A 14,067-nucleotide genomic window follows, 5' to 3' on the forward strand; every position below is an offset into this window, starting at 1 on the left:
GATGGACCGCTCTCTGAATTCCCATGGAAATAGAATTCAGAGAGATGAATCCATAGCAACTGGATTTTCTTTCTCTTGACTTCTTTTTAACAAGGCCAAGTATGTGCATTTCCCCCCCTCCTGCTTTCTTTTTTTTTTCCAAATCTTTAGCATTCCACAATGATGGCCCGGAGCACTATAGTGACACAATACCAACCAGTAGCAATCTGGGCCATTAACCTATATTCTGAAGTGTCCTTCTCATTATTATCAGTAGAGATTCTAATGCCCTGTCAGTGCAGCACATTCAAACAGAAGCCTCTAATTCAATTTGACCTACCTGTTTTACTATTTGCTCATATATTTCACAGAAATCCACTCCCTTTGAATTGGAGTGTTCATAATGACAATTTCTCAATATAGCTAAACTGACATTGGGCTGAGATCCAAGGAGCGGAACTGTCTCTATAGGACAGCACATGGTATTTATTAGATCAGGGACTAGTCTAGCAAGTTTCTCTTCAACGGGGGGGGGGGGGCTCCACTTCTTCATTTTGGGAAAGAATCTGGCCACATAGCATAAGTGTCAGGTAGGATTGCAGCCATAACTATTTTCATGAAAGGAGTGTTGTGAATTTGGGGTTCCGATAATTGCCCTCATCCACAAATGTTATCAAAAACAACGGCAAAATTGGAAAACAGCAGCTCAATTCTGAATGGCTTCATTAATATTCATTCATGCATGCATTCATTACATTTTTATACCACGTATCTGACCAGTCCCCTTCATGGATTGCTGCCTTGTCATGGCGAAGGGGCTTGAGTAACTCAGAGAAGCTATGGGCTATGCCGTGCAGGGCCACCCAAGACGGACAGGTCATAGTGGAGAGTTCCGACTAAACGCAATCCACCTGGAGTAGGAATTGGCAACAGTGGCCAGAGGACTGGAAAAGATCAGTCTACATCCCAGTCCCAACGAAGGACAGTGCCAAAGAATGCTCCAACTACCGTACAATTGCACTCATTTCACACGCTAGCAATGTTATGCTCAAAATCCTCCAAGGCAGGCTTCAGCAGTATGTGGACTGAGAATTCCCAGAAGTACAAGCTGGATTTTGAATGGGCAGAGGAACTAGAGACCAAATTGCTAGCATGCGCTGGATTATGGAGAAATCCAGAGAGTTCCAGAAAAATATCTACTTCTGCTTCATTGACTATGCAAAAGCCTTTGACTGTGTGGACCACAGCAAACTATGGCAAGTTGTTAAAGAAATGGGAGTGCCTGACTACCTTAACTGTCTCCTGAGAAACCTATATGTGGGACAGGAAGCAACAGTTAGAACTGAATATGGAACAACTGATTGGTTCAAAATTGGGAAAGGAGTATGACAAGGCTGTATATTGTCCCCCAGCTTATTCAACTTATATGCAGAATACATCATGCGGAAGGCTGGACTGGAAGAAACCCAAGCCGGAATTAAGATTGCCGGAAGAAATATCAACAACCTCCGATATGCAGATGACACCACTCTGATGGCAGAAAGTGAGGAGGAATTAAAGAACCTTGTAATGAGGGTGAAAGAGGAGAGTGCAAAAAACGGTCTGAAACTCAACATCAAAAAAACTAAGATCATGGCCACTGGCCCCATCACCTCCTGGGAAATAGAAGTGGAAGATATGGAGGCAGTGACAGATTTTATTTTCCTGGGCTCCATGATCACTGCACATGGAGACAGCAGCCCCAAAATTAAAAGACGCCTGCTTCTTGGGAGGAAAGCGATGACAAACCTTGACAACATCTTAAAAAGCAGAGACATCACTTTTCCAACAAAAGTCTGAATAGTCAAAGCTATTGTTTTTCCTGTCGTGATGTATAGAAGTGAGAGCTGGACCATAAAGAAAGCTGACCGCCGAAGAACTGATGCCTTTGAATTGTGGTGCTGGAGAAGGCTCTTGAGAGTCCCCTGGACTGCAAGGAGAACAAACCTATCAGTTCTAAAGGAAATCAACCCTGAGTGCTCACTGGAAGGACAGATCCTGAAGCTGAGGCTCCAGTACTTTGGCCATCTCATGAGAAGACTCCCTGGAAAATACCTTGATGTTAGGAAAGTGTAACGGCAAGAGGAGAAGGGGACAACAAAGGATGAGATGGTTGGATAGTCATCGAAGCAACCAACATGAATTTGATACAACTCCGGGAGGCAGTGGAAGACAGGAGGGCCTGCCGTGCTCTGGTCCATGGGGTCACGAAGAGTCGGACACGGTAATTATTTAATCCCCTCACTAATGTGGCCGCCATATTCTGGATCTATTGAAGCTTCCGTAGCTGTCTCAAGGGTAGCCCCACATAAAGTGCATTGATGTCTGTTCCTGAGATTTCTAGAGCATGGACCAGCACGGCGAGGGACTTGGTGTTAAGGTAGGGAGGCAACTGAGCAGTCTGCCTAAGGACGAAATAGGCAGACCAGACCACAGAAATTTATCTGAGCATCCATGGGCAGTGCAGGGTCCAGGAGAATGCCCAAATTGTGAACCTCATCCTTAGCAGAGAGAATTCCTCCCCACAAAAAAAAATAAAGGAGGCCCCCAATTAGCAAGCAGCAGGAAGCCTCACCAGAGGACTTCCATCTTGTATGGGTTCAGCCTCAGTTTGTTGACCTTCATCCACCCCAGCACAGAGGCCAGGCAGCGCTCAAGCGATGGGACAGCATTTGCTGCAGAGGGATGGAAGGAGAGATAGTGCATATTGATGACACGAAACTCCAAATCTCTGGATGACCTCTCCCAGCAATCTCGTATAGACATGCCAACAACATCCTTTTCCAGCAGCAGTGCAAGTGACAGTATAAAAAGAAAGACAGAAAAGCCTTCATCAGTGGCACAGCATCTTGATCTTGTCCTGTGCACAATGGATGGCAACAGCTAAGATCAAAGACACTAGTTTGGCATGCAGATTTTAATAAGTGTCACAGCATCACAGGTTTTACAGTAAGATACTCTCACTTTGCTGTGGGATTCCACCCCACCCCCCACCTATTTCTTACCTCAGTTTTCAATGTTACATGTTCTTAAACTGCTGTTATTAAAAAGCTGTCATTTGGGAATTAAAGCAGCTATTAAATATCAACAACAAAAATGCTTTCTGAGTGTGCTAGACCAGTTTTTGAAAGAATCATCCCCTTGAGCCATTGAGGAAGTTACTGTATAATCGCCCCCAGCACCAGCTGCTCTGGATCCACCTGCCAGATCCGCTGACAGCACCGCGGCTGCAGCCACCTTCTCAGGTTTGGCTCGCTCCATCGCTCCCTTATCACCCCCTTCTGTTCCTTCACCCCTGCGTCTGCCCTTTTCATTCCATCGCCCCCTGAAAAATGAAATTATCCCCTGGATGGCGATATCACCCAGGTTAAGAACCAGTGAGCTAGACCACTGACAATTTACCTCAGCACATCTTAGGGTTTTTTTGTCACATTTACAAGGAGTGGAAAATCTGTGCCCCCACCCATGTTTGCTGGGAGTCTTAACATCTCTTAAAACTTCCATTGTAATCGCTGTTAGTGATATCATTGTCTAGCGAAAAGCATTTCCCTATTGGAATGCATTGAAACCTGTTTAATGTGTTTCAATGGGGAAGAATTGTTGTTGTCTAGCGAAGATCGGCCATAGGAAAGCTGCTTTGCGAACCGCCAATCAGCTGTTTATATCGCTGTCTTGCGAAGCTTAGGTCCCAAAAACATCTGTTTTGTGAGCACGGAGGCAGCTGTCAAAATCGTCATCTAGTGAAAATTGGTTTGCGAAGCAGGGACCAAACATTGTCCAGCAAAATTCCCCCATAGGAATCACTGTTTTGCGAATCAATATAGCGATCACAAAAAGCCAATGTCTAGCGAAAAAACTGTCATGCGGGGTAACTGTCTAGCGAGGCACCACTGTATTCTGAGTTGCTATAATCTCAAACAGGTTTCCCTTCTAAAACAGGGATTAGAAATTGAATTAAAAGCTGAGAAATTATTTGGGTGGTGGGGCTGTTTTCAGACAATTTATTCTACCTTTAGTTCGCTCACAAACTTCAAATTTATACTTTCCCAGTCTGAACACTTTGTAATTCTTTATCAATGGATACCATCAAATGATTTTAGGGATAAGGCTGGCGTAAAACTCACTGCACTTTTGCCCTTAACATTATTGCCTTCTGAAAAAGATAAAATTTAGATTAAAAAATATTTAATCTATTTGCTTTTACAGTATTTTATTTTATTTGCTGAGCTAAAGTAACAAGACCATGGCAGCACTAGTAGGGTTCTTGCCATTGATTCTTGTTGTTTGAGTCCTAGAGTTAAGTTACCAACAGGCTACTGAGGTAGAACCATGAGCAAGAAATGGATTATTGCTGCACGGGCATGCAGCAATAGATACTGTACATCATTCAACATTCCATAAGCCAACTTTAAAAAAAAGATGCCCCAAACAAAAAATTCTAACTTTGAAACTGGATGTTGACAACACCAATGGGACAGCCCAAGATGGTCTACAGGATATCCTTTTCTCTTCACTACCATTCGCACTTGTTGAAACCCCCCCCCCGACATTTTTGTTTGTGTGAAAAGTGATTACATTATGAAAAAAGGAGTCAGCTTTTGGGATTTTCCTTTGTGTGTTGTCACTTTGTGAATGGTAGTCAGGAGCATAACAGGGTATCCTGTAGATCAGAGGTCCCCGACCCCCGGTCCACGGCCCGGTGCTGCTTCGTGGCCTGAGACAGACCAGGCCACAGAGACGGACCTCCCACCCCCACCCCTGCATGCACTCCCCCCCCCACAGCCAGTTTGCGCCTGCGCGCATGTGCCTGCATCCACATGAGTGCTACCCCACCCCTTCGCACATGTGCATGAGTGCCCAAGTGCCCACATGAACATGCACACTCACACACAAGCGCCCCCACTCCTTTGCACATGCGCACACGCACAAGGGGGTGCCCCCGCCTTTCCCAGCCAGTCCTCAGGGCTAAAAAGGTTGGGGACCACTGCTGTAGATCACCTTGACTACTACCATTACTGTAGTCAACATTCAGGCTATGTAAAGCCTGGCATCCTTTTTCCTGCTGACAACATGAGCATGATATTGTGCAGCAATATTGCGCCATTTCCTGGCTTTTTGAACTATGGGTACAGAAGCAAAGGAATCCACATTCATAAGCCAGAGGATTTTTTTTTGAAGAAGTGACTAATAGATAAAGACATGTGCAACATTTTTTCCAGACAAGACATTTTATAATATTAAATGACTTTACTTGTTATTGAAACCCACTCAGATTTGAGTCAGTGGCCAGATTTACTACAGAAATCTTCTGACTGAGATTAGGAAATGTAAATGCAAAGTGGGCTTCCTCTGGCATTCCTCTCTGTCGCTCTCTCTTTCTTGGCAGAAACAGTTGGCCAAGCACAGCTGCTTTGTATGTCTTCTTTCCTCAGTGTCTTGGATAGCTGGCAAAAGATGCCGTCTCACATGAATGTTGTGTGCTAAATTGGCGCCTCTCATTTGCATGATTGCAGCACCTCATTTCCATGTTATGGAAATTAGATTGTCTAGATTTGGAAAAATGGGATATGGCAACCTTAAGAATCATTCTTTCATAGTTCATATTCTTTTCAAGGACTTCACTTGGATGGACTTTTTGAGGAAAAGCATCACTACTCATGGAAGACAACTGAGCCTCCAGTTTCAGAAAACAGCTCCAGAAGGAAATAGAAATTATGAAGTCACAGAAACACAGTGGATACTAACATCCATTGCTCAAGCCTAGAAATAATAAGAGCTTTGAATCGTGTGATGGAATACAAAACAACTCCACCATCTATTTTGGTTTAAGGGTATAATATTCTGTTTCAAGTACCTAAGTGGTAAATACATTGTACAAGATACATTCTGGGCTAGCATTTGATTACTCATGACCACAGGCCATTGAAAAACATAACAAAGCAATACAATACAAGAACACATACCAGTAATAAAATGTATATAAATTATATGAAACTTTTGTAAAAAGTTTATATATCCAGAAATTTTTTCTTTTTCCCATGTCAAGTTATAGACAACATAAAATCATTTACAAGTAGCTGCTACAGTCAATCCTACAATGGCATGTATCTGAAAGGTACATTTTGACATCTGCAAAATCTTAGCAGATACTGTCAATACAGCAAAACAAAAACATAAATATTCTGTTTGCATGTGACATTTTGCATGTCATAGTAAGACAAAGTGACTGAAATCCAAAATGGATTTTCACCAGTATTTCCCAGATCTTCCTCCCTGGAAGTGCAAAACTGGCTATGTGATAAGAGACCTTGCTCGTATCAATATCTCTAAGAAAGGATTTTTTTAAAAATGCACTGGACTATTGGCCAATATTGTAAGACACTTGGAAAGAATCCTTCTGGGAAAGTTGTATAGTGGGCAGTGGAAAGGAGAGTGCGGGAGGCCCTTTATGCCATCTCTGCACACTGTATCCACTGAGCCAACATTGATGGCATAGTCTAGAACTGCAGTGCTTCCCATATCTGAGGTGAAGTTATTGTCCTTTAATAACTAGGTCTAGAATGGTTCTCCATAACCACGTCATGCCAGTTCAAAAAAATACTGTACTGAATCAAACTATAATTGATACGTCCAATATAAGCATACCTACGCTCCCTTAATTTATTTGCTGGGCCTAGGTTGATCAGCATGTCAGGTAAAACACTACATTCTGGCATCCTTGTGACAGACATAGTCCCAAGACCATTCTTTGCATAGTTATTCCAGACAGCAAAGTTTGGATAGGTACCCATCACCTGGTTTAGTGGTTCCCAACCCAGGTAACCCAGGTGTTCTTGGACTGCAACTCCCAGAAACCCTAGTCAGCACAGCTGGTGGTGAAGGCTTCTGGGAACTGCAGTCCGAGAACACCTGGGTTACCCAAGGTTGAGAAACACTGACCTAGTTGATTCATTCTTAGCCAGAAACACAGTATCTCCAGTCCAGCTCTGAATGAGGTTGGGAGTTCTATTCCCCGCTGTGCCTCCAGGGAGAAGAGCCAGCCTGTGTGGCCCTGGGCCAGCTGCACACTCCGAGGGTGCTCCCAGAAGAAGAGAATGGTAAAACCACTTCTGCATATTTTTTATCTAGAAAGCCCCCCCCCCAAAAAAAGGGTTGCCACAAGTCAGAATTGACTTCCAGACACATGATTTGCAGGGGCATGATAATTTTTAAGTATTTAACCTGATGCTCTCTTATCTGTTCTTCTAGCTTTCTGATGTACCATGTATTCTACCTACCGAAAACTTCCATCTTGATTTTATGAGTAAATCATCTTCATACATTCTTGTTTACAGAACTGGCCAAATTATGATAGCACTTATCTAAGGCCAGTCTTAGATGTCAGGACTACATGCTCAGCAAATAATAGTACAATCCTTTCCCAATCCCTCAAAAACTGCAGCCTTTTGTCTGCAGACAGAGGAGGAATTCTCAGTTGGTACCTTTGTTACCTCTGTTTCCTATAGAAAATGTACACCATTTTGTTTTTTTAGTAGTTTGATTTCATAGCAAGGCCATTACATTGGGCTCAGTTTTCAAACTCTGTGCCTTAAGCCCATGTTTTATATCATCTTTGCCTGATAAAACATTCTGGAGAACTTGAAGGTTTGTCTTATTTGAAACTTGGTAGTAATCCAATAAAAATACTGCCAACCTTAGACTTAGTGGAGTCGTTTTATCCCCTTCTTTGCAAAGAGCTACCACCATCTTGAAGGTCCAAGCTAAAAGCAAATTCTCTGTATATTTGTGAGCTTTTTGGACAGATTTGGCACCTACTGTTCAATATTATCATTCAATAATTCTGGAGGTACAAGATATTTTGTTTCGGTTTAACCAAGATTAATTATATTTGCATCTTTCCTCACTGGAGATGCTAGACATTATTCAAGCCAGATGTACGTAACAGACTTTGCCCAACGTAGCATAGCTGAACAACATTCCCAGCTCTAGTTATGAGGCATGTCAAACAAACATTAGAAGACACAGGTGATACCATTTTGATGCCAAATCAAGACATATTTATTTGAGTCTTTGGATGCTGGAGATCATGGCCTCCATAGGTTTTAATGCAATGGTGTTAAGGTTTTTTTATATTTGAATATTTAAATTTGCTAGTGTTTGATTTTAATTTGTTTTAAATATGTTGCATTTTAAATTGTTTTGTACAGCTTTTTTAACTGGCCCTGAGATCCTGTGATACAGGCCAGGCAACAAATGTTTAAATAAATACATATTAAAATAAATATATGAATTACAATAGGGGTGCATGCCAAATTTTCCAGTTTGCCAGAATGGAGTGAAACATACTGGCTAAGAAAGCAATTGATAATCTCAGTTAAATATGTGCAGGAGGCTTTGTATATCATGCCTTTTAAAACAAAACATTTGCCTTTTGTCAGGAGATCAAACTGACAAGTTTCAGAAAACTGAGTTTTGCATAAGAGAAGCCTTAACAATTTTGGAGTTTCCAAAAAAGTGAGGAGGGGGTGTGCTTATCCCTCTGGAGGATCAATACATCATGGTACATAACAGTACTGCTTAAGAAACCTGTAACTTCATGATAGGTACACTGTCCTCTCCTCTAGAAGGGGAACGTTCAAATGTCAATTGCTGCCCCCTGCCCTTCTCCATGGTTTGCAGTGGGTGCAAGTTGTGTAAAAATAGCATATGTAATAGAGGCTTTCCTTTCCAAGCAGAAAGCCAAACAGAAAGAAAGAAGTCTGCAACTTGTCAGCAGGATAGGTGCAATGACTAAGATGTCATGGTGAATGAAAAATACGAGTTTAAGACTTTCTCAGTGGTCTGCACAATTGGCAAGAATATTGTATAGACTATTGCAAGAATAGCTGTATGTTTCACATCCATCATTCGCTCCATCCTATTTCTGATCAGTTTTGTGTCTGTGAGCCCCACTCACAGTGTCCCTATTGTTTTATCATCTGCTCTAAAAGCACTGTGATTGGAAATATTTGATTTAACCATTCACTATGATTAGAAGCTGGAGCGATCCATTACAAAACTACAGTATCTCCTCCTCCCCCCTCTACTTCTTACCCCGGAGATAAATTATCAAAATTCAGAGACCTTTTTATGCATCGGCGTCCACCCAAAAGATGGATTGATAATCCTCAGGATTGCTCAGATTCAGTATCATTCTGCTCCTGGATTTTTTTTTTCTCAATCAAAAGCACAACCCTACTGCACAAATGGCTGAAATCCTGTTCGCAGAGCTATAACCTCTAAGGATGATGATATCATCAGCTGTGGCTCCCCCCCCCTAAAGGTCTCAAGGCTCCCATGGGACTCCCTTCTTCATAGGGAAGCCACTGGGGGGAGATGGATGGGGAGAAGTCTTTAACTTCCTAAAACTGCCACCACATGTAAAATTATCCCACTGGCAACAATTTTTGAGAAATTAAAGACTTTGTCCCTTCCTGTTGCCCCCAAAGTTTTTCCTGCAATTAAAAGGATCCCATGGGAGATTCGGGATCCTTGGGTGGGGAGGAGTCAGAATTTTTATTTATGAAAAAATGCCGCAGCTGATGACACCATTAGCCTTACTGCTAGATACAGTGGTGCCCTGCATAGTGACATTAATCCGTTCCAGAAAAAACATCGCTATCCGGAAACATCGCTATACAGAAAGAAAAACCCCATAGGAACGCATTAAACTCCGTTTAATGCGTTCCTATGGGGGGGAACCCACCGCTAAGCGGGAATCCTCCATAGGGCTGCCATTTTCGCCACCTCGGTAAGCGAGGAATCAGCGCAAAAACGCTGCAGGCGGCCATTTTCTTGACGCAGCGACCATTTTGGAACCACCGATCAGCTGTGCAAAAATGGGGCCTTTGGGAGGACTGCGGGGGAGGGCTCCCCTGCAATCCTACCAAAGGCCCCACTGGCATTTTCGCCCAGCTGACTGGGGGGCGCTTGGGAAGGAGCGCAGTGGAGCCCTCCCCCGCGGTCCTTCCGAAGCCCCCACCGGTCAGCTGGGGGAAAATGGGGCCTTCATCACAATGCGATCGCTTTTGCGATCGCAAAATCTGCATCACTATGCTGATTCATCATTAAACGGGGTGCCCGTTAAGCGAGGCACCACTGTAGTTCACTGGCTTAGAGATTTGGCTGAGGGTTCAGTTCTCCACTGTGTCTACTTGACAGGGGCTGGACTTCATGATCCAATAGGGCCCTTCCCAACTCTGCAGTTCTAAGACGATCATTAAATACATGTTTTATGTCACAAAACAAGCAGTGAAGTGTTGAGTAGTAAATCATTTCCTGTCATTTTCATGGACAGAATGCATTCCGAGCCACCATGGCAGATGCTTTTGTGGGGAACCTGTTTGGGGACTGCAATGTGATGCTTGTGCAAAGCCCCCAAGGCTGAGATAAAAATGTCTATGGGTTTCCCTTTGTTTCTGAAGTGTGGGCCTCTATTGCCATCATATTTTCAGATTTACCCCTGCATACTGAAGGCTTGATGCTTACAAAGCCTAAAATTGTAGGATTCTGAAAACAATATTAAAAGAGATATCAGAAACCATCCCTCAGGAGGCCCCCAACTTACCTACTTCTGAAAGAGACCTTAACCACATTCCTTACCTATCCCTTGTTCCCAACTATCTCTCTCCATCAGCAACATAATCCACCATAATTAGGGTTGCCAGATACACGGGTACTAAAAGGAGGACATAGAAAGAAAAAAAGGAGGACAAAGGAGGACATATTGAATGTTTCATTTGAAGCATTCCAGATTAAACCCACAATCAATACAATTTCATTACAATAGCTGCCAATAAATGTCTTTTAGTGAACCGACCAAGAAGCAGTCATGTTAAAAAATAAAAATAAATTCAATGGAGGCTTTTTTTCAAAATACCGGGAGTGGGAAGGCAGGTGGGGGTGGGGGAAGCCAGGGGGAAAGGGGTCCTTCCACCTCTTCCCCTCCCATCCAAAATTATAACATAAAATATACAAAAGCCTGACATTTTATCTTTGCCTGCCTGATGGAGGACATTAGGCTAAAAAGGAGGACATGTCCTCCTTTTGCCTGACATCTGGCAACCCTAACCATAACCCAGTTTAGTGGCAGCAGAGGGGAAGAAGGTGGATTGCCATCTATCAGTAAACCTCTCAAAGACTTACATTGATTGGACAGGATTTACAACTCCCAGTGGTTTAACTATAGCAGAATCAAAATGACATGACACTAAACTGTACTCTTCAAATGAAGAAAGCTTGGAAGGGGAATAATTAAGAGAGGGGGTTTTTTGTGTGTGTGTACGTGGAAAGCCTGTGACATTTGTTCAGTGTTGGTAACCGAAAACAAATTATTGGGCTTTAATTATAAGTGTGTGTCTTTTGTGTCAAGTTCCAGGTGGTGGATCTCAAAGGCTCTCCCAATGCAACAACAGCAACACAGATATTGTAGGCCTAAAATATGCCCATCCCTAAACTACATATCATATTAATTTTCTCCCAAGTGAGTTACAACTCGATTCAGTGCAGAGAGAGTCACACCTCAGCCCACCCATGTCAGGAGCTTCAGAAAAGCTTAACTTTATATATGACTGCACTGTTAATGCCATCAAAATCCAAAGGTGCCGGCTTAAATCTTGTATTAGCTTAATCAGTTTATGGACTTCAGCCTTGGTGTTTCATTTGGTGCTCTGCAGACACAATCATGCTTTCTTCCTTTCTCCCATAATGCTGAAAGCATAGCAAATTGAAATAAATGAGAGCAGCAGGACGAGAAAAAGAGAGGGTGGCTTCTGAACCTCCTCATATTCTCAGCCACAGGAAAGTAGAGGAAAGCCGACAGATAATATTCAAACCAAACTGAAGCACGAGCTGACCTTTAGTAGCTTGTGTCAGGGGGCTTTGTTGTTCATGACCTTCAGAGTACTTAACACTGATGAGGAAACAGTGAGGAGTGCTTGAATCATGATATTAGCCTTGTCACATAGCACAGAGGGGATGAGAGGAAGGTTCAGGTGTCATAATGTTGTCAACAAGAGCTGACATGAAAAACAGCAGCAAATCCATCTCTCCCCTTGAGAGGAACTGGAACTTTTATGAAATGCTCCCTTGCAATGAGTAGCATCAGAACTGGGTTAATGTTTACTTATCAGAAATCTGTGGAGGTAGCCATGACGGTGTGATATTGCAAAGCAACCAAACAAAAATTTATAGCGATAGCGGGGGGAAATGGCTAGGCCCACTTTCTCAAGGCATTTTAATTTCTTCCACATCAATTTAATGCTATCTCAAATAGGAAGAAATGAGGAAGGTTGCATAAAATTTTCATATATTAACTGAAACACTGACCTCCACCTGCACCAGACAAAGTCAATAGGTTACAGCATGGTGAACACCTGCATGTGCTATAGTTGTACAAGCTTTTTGAAAAAGAGGTGGGTACGTAGAGGTTCATATCCAATGTCTCTAAGAGGTGATGGCACTCTACACAGCAGGGGTGGATTGTCAATACAGCTGCAGAGAAAAATGAACTGAAACAAGACTCTCACACATCCTTACTGTGAGACCTTCAAAGATAAACCACTGTAATACATTATGCATTTCTGAGATTCAGGGAGGAATCCACCTTTAATGGGTGAAACAAATCAGTAGTGAATACAGAAAAAACTTCAGGTTGGGAAACTCTGACTCAAGCCTTATGAAGAAAGACAGAAAGAGTTGGCCATCTTTAGCACCGAGAAAGAAGACTGAGGGGAGATATGATAGCAGTTTTCAAATACAGTGGGGTCTTGACTTGAGAACTTAATCCATATTGGAAGGCGGTTCTCAAGTCAAAAAGTTCGCAGGTCAAATCTGCATTTCCCATAGGAATGCATTGAGAACCATTTGATCCGTATCTGCTCTTTTCCGTCCATAGAAACTAATGGGAAGCTGCTATTCCGCCTTCGACCACTGGAGGGGGATATTTTGTTTCTTTTTTTCTTAGGTCAAGAAAGGTTCAGGGAAGGCAGGGAAAATACAGTCCAGGCAGGGCAGTACCAGGCAGCCTGAAGACTGTCTCCCAATCCACTCTCTAAACGCTGGGAGGAGTGAGGAAGCAGACAGGCATCCTTTTCACGGGCCAACAGTTAACTGAAAGTTCAAATTTTGCACTTTCCCTGCCTCCCACGTGGTTTTTTTTTCAGTTCTTAACTCAAATCTAAGTATGTAAGTCAAGTCAATATTTTCCTATGAGAGCGGTTCTTAAGTCAAAATGTTCTTAACTCGAGCCGTTCTTAAGTCAAGACCCCACTGTACTTGGAAGGGAGTCATACAGAGGAAGGGCAGGATCTATTCTTGAGCAACCCAGAGTGCAGGACATGTAATAATGGGCTCAAGCCACACGAAGCCAGATTTAGGCTGACTATCAGGAAAAAACTTATTAACTGTTAGAACAGTACAACAATGGAACCAATTATCTCAGGAGGTGGTGAACACACCAAACACTGGAGGCATTCAAAAGAAAATTGGACTACCATCGGTCAGATCTGCTTTGATGTGGATCCCTGCATTTAGCATGCAGTTGGACTCAGTGGCCTTATAGGCCCTTTCCAACTCTATTGCTCCACGATTCTATGACTTCGCAAATATGCCAGTTGAGGACAGCACCATCTGCTTTTGGCACAGTGGGCATTGTGAAAGCATATGTCACAATAATGTGCTCTGGTTGCAACATTTATGAATTCAGTCTTTGTGAGATCTGGTGCAAGCTAATCAAACCTATAGCTCCTGAACTAATATGTGGGTTGAAATATAATTATTCTTTAGAGCTTGCACTTGCCTACAAGCTTTAGGAATGCATATGTTAAGGTTAAATACACTGATCAATGTGCATTTTGTGAGGAGTTATAATCAAAATATTTATATTTTAAAATTCTACATTTTCACACTCCCCACCCCCAAGAATGTCACACTAATAGGGAAATTGGATGGCATAGACTTAGGAACATAGATCTGACACAGACTAGAAATAGCTGATCCAGCCGTCTCTAG

Source organism: Pogona vitticeps, chromosome 2, assembly GCF_051106095.1.
Source record: "Pogona vitticeps strain Pit_001003342236 chromosome 2, PviZW2.1, whole genome shotgun sequence".
In the NCBI taxonomy this organism is placed as follows: Eukaryota; Metazoa; Chordata; class Lepidosauria; order Squamata; family Agamidae; genus Pogona; species Pogona vitticeps.